This window comes from Haliotis asinina, chromosome 1 (genome assembly GCF_037392515.1).
Source record: "Haliotis asinina isolate JCU_RB_2024 chromosome 1, JCU_Hal_asi_v2, whole genome shotgun sequence".
Classification (NCBI taxonomy): Eukaryota; Metazoa; Mollusca; class Gastropoda; order Lepetellida; family Haliotidae; genus Haliotis; species Haliotis asinina.
In genome coordinates this window covers 92,754,820-92,762,648 of record NC_090280.1, presented here as the reverse complement: position 1 = coordinate 92,762,648, position 7,829 = coordinate 92,754,820, and positions in this window count along the sequence as shown.

Below are 7,829 nucleotides of genomic sequence, written 5' to 3'. Positions count from 1 at the left end.
AAATTTACAGCACCCTGAGACAAGAGTTGTAACCTCTCCAGAAACAGCTGACAGAAGACTTCTGGAGGAGTGCTCACATGAAGAAGCTGACACTCGTCTGTTATTGCACTTATCTGCTGTTTCACATAGTGGTCACAAGAAGGTGATGATTAGGACATCCAGAAGATACCGCTTGATGAAGTATGGATAGCATTTGGTGTTGGCAAGCACAACAGATATATAGCTGCACATGAAATAGCACGTACCCTTGGTCCATTGCAATCAAAGGCATTGTCAGTATTTCGTGCCTTCACCAGTTGTGATGTCACTTCCTTTTTCGCTGGGATAGGGAAGAAAACAAACTCCTTGGGATACTTGGAATGCATATCCAGAGGTCACTTGCGGATGCCCCAGCAGATATTTCTGACAACACAATGCGGCTCCTTGAGCGGTTTGTCATTCTTATGTATGACAGAACTAGTGTGGCTTGGGACGTCAATAAAGCCAGACAGCATCTCTTTTCAAGACGGTCTAGGCCCATTGAAAACATTCCAGCTACACAGGCAGCTCTAAAACAACATGCAATGCGTGCAACCTTCCAGGGGGGACATGCATGGGGTCAGGTGCTTGACAAGTGTCCAGCCCTGCCGAGTCCTTCAGACTGGGGTTGGAAGAAGACATGTAATAATACATGGAAACCAAAGTGGACAACACTTGGTCAGACACATGAACAGTGTTATGAACTAATACATTGCACCTGCAAGAAGTCTTGCACAGGCGTTTGTAAATGTTACAAAGCCAGTCTGAAGTGCACTGCTTTGTGCCAGTGTGAAGGAAAGTGTTTCAAGTGACTGATCATGAAGTGTGGAACTGTAGAACGAAACTGGTCAGATCTCAAAGAATTTAAGGTGGCCCTCTTGGGTTCATACATGAAAGTACCCAAGGTTAGGCCTTTGTTCATTGCTGTTTAAAATGTCTTCTCTGCAATATTAGATTTATCTAAATCAACCTATCTAAAGCAAAACCTACAAATTGATACCAACATATGCAAATTCAGAAAATTAAGCTATTTTGGCGGCCACTTGGATTTTTATTATCACCAGGTGGCACTGCATATTAGCTTAGGAATATATAGATCACTGGTAATTATAATCATGAAAGAAAACAATGAATGTGACAAGAACATTTACGATATATCGAGCATAGACTGACATCATTAGAGATTTCAGTCAAATTGGCGGTCATCTTGGATTTTCTGCCACCAGGGGGCGCTGCTGAGGTAGATTCATATCCAGAATTGTTCGGAATGGTTCAATATATAACTGTGCCAAGTTTGGTGCTTTTAACCCAAAGTGCACATTTTTTGCCTTAACCGTCCCACTATGATTGGCACGTCCATGGTAAATGGCGTCAGGTAAGATGACGACGGACTACTTTTCTGACAGTAACGCTATGATATGTTTCTCGTGCTTTGGTTGAATGACTGAAACGTATTTGCGGAGAGTCACACAGGCATGAATAAACACTAACCGATACTGCTCACGACAAAACAAGTGACTATCATTGCGGTATACTGTAATCGTGAAAAAGGTCAAGATATGACTCGACTTGATGCTTTTACTACACATTGCATTGGTTATCACACATTAAGGAAACGTACTGGGTTTCACAAGACACCTGCCAAGTCTTCTTTGTATATGTAAAGAACACATTAATCCTTATGGAGTGGTCAAGTAGTAAGGGTGTCTAGTAGGGTCCAGACTCAATTTGGTAATGTACAATATGTCCAGATGTCCCATGTCAGAACTCAAATATTTAATATTTCTTTCTATTCTTTGCAGGATGTATACTGTATTAAACTATAAGTGTGGTTTTTAGGTACTTAACCTACATCAGCTCATCAGTCCGTCCTTGACGCAAGAATTGGGTTTTACACACTATAACCAGTGACCTGTGTGAAGAGTCGGGCTGGGATGGGGATGGGGATGGGGATGGGGTGAACTTGCTTTTATACGCCACTTTTTACGCTGTACATTACTTGTAAACTTTTAACGCTAACGGGGAATTGGAACGTAAAGGAGCTAGGTGTGATCCTAACAAACCGCAAATGTATGTTAATATGTAATTAGCATTTGTTTTAAATAAGTTCCCAAGATATATCTGTTCTGAAAAAAAGAAATTTAGGGAAAACTAAATAAAAAGTCAATTATTTGTTGTTTAATCCCTACCATGTGGAAAATAGGCATATTCAAACATTTTACAAAGCATACAATGCAGGGATTAGTTATCAAAATAAAAATTCAATGTACGACAATCTGCTATGTCATTTAGCGCAGGTATGAAATCAATGAATATTGCTCCAGTTTGGAATTAGAGTGGCACCCACTTCCCTATACTGAGGCTTCACAGTGGACAGTGATCCATTGTCCTCTGCTAGAGGAGAGTGGTATAGATCCATCTGTACTCATCCCTTGACAACGAGGAGTCGTAACGAGTTTAGAAGTGCGACCCTTGTCAATCCTATACAAAGTACATGAATTGTGCAAAGCCATAATGGATTTAAAAAGACATCCATGCATGGTTCTTTCATTCCACAGACACAAAGTGTTTTTGTAGTAGTCGGCCTGTTTACTGAGCCAGGCAATGCTCCCGTTGATGGTGTGTAGGGAGGTATGTTCTGAACATGCACGAGACAATCTTTCTTTCGAAACCTTTATATTAAATGACACAGATTCGTGTTTTTCTTACACTTCCGTATTTTATGCAGATGATGTAGAAATTGGGTTAGTTTATCAGAAAACAGTAAATAAATAGGTGGTTTTTATTTTTAAAAAACCCGTGATATTGATGCAATAATGTATCTGTTTGTAGTTTACGTGTCTCTGTCACCATGCATGTTGCACATTCAGTACGGCTGACCCAACATACAGTCTTCGGGGAACACATTAGCCACCAAAATGCGTGTTCGTTGTGTTCTTTGCACTCATGTCCAACTATAACAAAGGCCTTAATTCGGTTCTGGCTGACCCCAAAATACATCAGACAATAGCATGCCCTCAAATTGCATGTGTCCTTGAAATAAAACTCATTCCGTACGGCGCTGAAAGTCAATGACGCTCGCTTGGGAAATTATCAGTGGTAAATTATGAGGTTTTTTTGCATTAACTTACTCTTTACACCAATTCCTTTCGGCAAGAAAACAATTTGCTTGTCTAGTGCATGCAGTAGGTCGCAGAAGTAGACATATTTTGTATTCTTTAGTCATTTTTTTAAACTCCTGTCTGTTGATGATCCCACTTTGGCTAACTTTGCGTTGTGTAACTAATCACACACACTGACTACTCACATATATTAACTACTCACACGCACTGACTACTCACTCACACTGACGATAATCCCAGTTGTATTTACAAGATATCGAGTATTAACCCTGGGACGTTAATTCCCAACTGAATTTATAATATATTGAGTATTAACCCTGGGACGATAATTCCCAATTGAATTTATAATATATTGAGTATTAACCGAGGGACGATAATTCCCAATTGAATTTATGATATATTGAGTATTAACCCTGGGACGATAATTCCCAATTGAATTCAAAATATATTGAGTATTAAACCTGGGACGATAATTCCCAATTGTATTTACAGTATATTGAGTATTAACCCTGGGACGATAATTCCCAATTGAATTTATAATATATTGAGTATTAACCCTGAAGCGACAATCCCCAAATGCATTTACAATATATTGAGTATTAACCCTATCGCCATCAACTGACTGAATATGGGGGCAAAACATGTGTAAAAATGATATTTGCTTCTGGAGTACAGACCTATATGTTTCCGTGACCAAGCATGTTCCACATTTAGTATGGCTGACACAGCATGGAGTCTTCAGTGAACACATTACCCACTGAAATATATGTTTCTAGTGTTCTTTGTACTCATGGCCAACTATAACGAAGGTCCTATTTTGGTTCTGTTCAACCCCAAAATACATCCGACAACAGCATGCCCCCAAATTCCACGTGTCCCTGAAAAACCTCATTCCGTACACTGTTTAAAGTCAATGACGGTCGCTTGGGAAATTATCAGTGGTATAAGTGACTTTCGTCGCATTAGCTTACTCTTTGCAGCAATGTCTCTGTGCAAGAAAACAATTTGCTAGTCTGGTGGATGCTGTAGATCGCGGAAGTGGACAATTTTTTCGTCTTCTTTAGTCTTTTTTTCTGCTTCTATCTGCCTGTAATGATAGCACAGTGACTAACATGACATTGTCTTCTAGAGTATTTCACACCAAGTATGAAAGCTGGACCCAGAGTCGAGAGTGGTGTTTAGCAGTATAAGTGTATTGGTGAGATAAAATAAAACATTTGTTTATTTGTTCTCAACTATCATACATCTCTGAAAAAGGCTGTCATTTGGAGAAAATCAAAGACGATATTCAAACAGTTACTTAATTGTTGCTATGGAGATAAAAGACCGGTTCAAAATTTGATCAAGAATACAATTTACCTGATGTATTACTTTTCTAATTGATCTGATCTAATCAGCCTTCGACGTTTTGCTATGCCATTATTCACAAAAAAATATCAACGAAGGTATCTCTAAATTGTAATTTATAAAAGAGTGACATCCCTTTCCCTATACTGAGGCTTCTCAGAAGTCAGTGACCCATAGTCCTCAGTTAGAGGCGAGTGGGAAAGATTCATCTCTATCCCTTACAAGGAGGAGTCGCAACGACTTTAGAAGTGCGGCCGTTATGTCAACCCAGCGTTAAATGAAGAGCACGTAAACTGTCGAAACAAACCTAGAAACAATCGTGTGCTCCAGGGATGACATTGCCGTCTGTGCTAACACACTGACGATAATCCCCAGTTTTGTATATATTATTATGACCCTATCGTCATCGATCAACTAAATATAGGGACAAAGCATATTTGAAAATAATATTTGTTTCTAGAGCACAGATCTAAATGTTGCCATCAAAGTATACGTTCCATATTTAGTATGTCTGACCCAACATTGAGTCTTCAGTGACCACATTATCCCTCTGTAATATTTCAACAGTCTCTGGTTTAATGAGGCAGTGTTAGTCGTTGTGTTGCAGTGTTCCAAACGTAATACATTGACCGTGTCACATTCATGGCTATATTTAGACTTGTACTAGATTTAGACAGAAAGATCTGGAAAGAGCTACAACTGTAGAATTAATCTTGCAGCTCTTTTCTCGGTATATAAGGACTAACCCTTGACCCTGATCTCGGATGCATCTCATGACAAAAGAAGATGAGTTTTGTGATTACTGTTTGCCCTAAAATACTCGTCTTTACCTAATTTTAGAAGATGGATTTCTGTCACCGAGCTTTTCTTTTGCTACAAGCACTGCTCTTGTGTTATATTTGCCTTTTGTATATCTATCATTTTACACCCATGAAGGTCCGGGTTAGAATATTGACCTCCAGTAACCCATGCTTGTCGTTGAGGCTATTAACAGGATCGGGTGGTCAGGTTCGCTGACTTGGTTGATATATGTCTTTGGTACCCAATAGCTCAGATCGATACTCATGCTGTTGATCACTGAATTGTCTGTCCCAGACTCGATTATTTACAGACAGAAGCCATACAGCTAAACTATCGCTGAAAAACTAAACTCACTCACTCACTCTTTTGATCACTGCCATAACGATACCAATGTATAGATTTGTATTGATTTGTGAACTTAGTTAAACTTAGAAAACAAGTATCAGTTACATCACATAACAGTGTTGGCTGTTGGTGTCATACCTGTTTCTATTACGTACCGGCTAACTTTAAAGTTTCAGCTTTAGAACCCACACATAACAGTGCAATATGTGAAGCACCTTTCTCGAGTCGGGTGCAGTGATTTTGGTGGAATGTGTTGCTAAGTGTGTTGTAAGACCACTTGCTCCAACTCATTCTTCACGTAGACTATAATGTGTGAAACCCATCTCTGGTGTCTTTGACGCAACCTAACTGGCGTGTAGATAATGCAGCCTCAGGCACTTTTTACAGACTATTGCAGCATACACAATGCAAAGAGAAGAGTGGAATATATAAAGACTTGTTTTGTGAGTTACCATTACAATGACAGGACACACTGTACCTGTAGGAAATCGCGCCTGGTCCCTAATAGATAGTTCCTACCTCTAGATTACAGTGCTAATCTGTAGGCTGCCCTCTAAATGGTCCCGTGGGCTTTACAGATACAACCCAGACCATTTGACCACGCGGCTTTGTAGTAAAGGAAAACTTATAGGACAGACAGACACACACACAGACAGACAGACGGACTATTTAAGTCTATCACTATTACTCCTTAGCAAGTTTCGTTAAATATACCATTTCTGGTATTAATGTCTGTAACATTCTCATATATTCCACACAAAATCATTGCAACATCGCATCAGTGTAGCATCGAAACCATGCGTATCTTGTCCATCCACAGGGGCGGTGGGGTAGCCTTGTGGTTGAAGCGTTCGGTCGTCACGCCGAAGATCCGGGTTCGATTCCCCACATGGGTACAATGTGTGAGGCCCATTTTCTGGTGTCCCCCGCCGTGATATCGCTGGAATATTGCTAAAAGCGGCGTAAAACCAAACTCACTCACTCACTCAATTGTCCATCCACATGATCACCGTATAACGCAGCGATAGTGTAACACATGGGTCGTGAACAGCATTCAGGCACCGTCTACTGGTCATACCTCGTGTTAACAACCTTTCAGTCATTCGAGCAGGAATCAGTGCGTTACTGTCAGGAAAGTAACCCTTCTCTATCTCACGTAACATTATTTACTATCGACGAGCCATCGATGAATCGATCGATCAATAACCTTCAGTTCCATGTCACACATATTTGATATCAATAACCTCAAAAGGTTTTTTTCCTGAAAGATGTATGTACAATTATAACCTTAAGCCATCTCTGTTCTAAAACAAGGTCCCTTTTTCAATAACGAGGCTTCGCTACCATAATGCCAATCTAGTGTTGAGTACGAAATTTGTAAACTGTAGAAAAAGATTAACAATTGTAAAACAACACATCGGTAGATTTTCATTCCAAGGACACCGAAAGCAATTTCCCAATTTCTAAGTAGGTATGTGTTCTGTTCGCCGAGCCCGCCAATGCTTCAGCTGATGGTGGACAGGAAAGCATGTTTTGAACACACCATGACAACTTATTTTGACAAACATTTATAGCATATGACATGAATTCAACTTCATATTTTTATGCATTCGTATTTTGTGCAAATGAAGTAGAAAGAGGATCAATTTATCTTCATGAAGCAAACAGACCCGGCGTTTACCTCCTGGAAACCTCTCAGTGAGGAATGTCCATGATGTAAAATCTATACTGACACGCCATTTGAAAACGTAATTATTGTATTCTTGTAGAGTGCATAGTTTTATTTAGAGACAAAAATATACTGTTGGAATGTTTTCAAAGTGGTCACAATTTAAAGTTATACTTACTTATGGCTTCAGAATCAAACAAGCTCATTGTTGATAGTGTTCGTTAGCCCCTAGCAACATTACTTCCTCACTGGATCATTGAAAGTAGTGGCAGTAAAAGAATTTGGCACAGATAATGCAAGAAAGACGAGACAATGAGTGGTAATATCTTCCATGCCTATATAGCTAGCTATTCTATATCAGGCTAGCTCTATTCCCGAACGTTCGTAGCCCCACGAACTTCTTAGACCTATTCGTACACATTGGGTACGATCAAAGTTACGAATTGTTAGGGCTACAAACGTTTCGAGAATAAAGGCCCTGGTTTCAGTATCCACCTGTTACAGCGTGTTTCCTCGTGGTCTCAGAC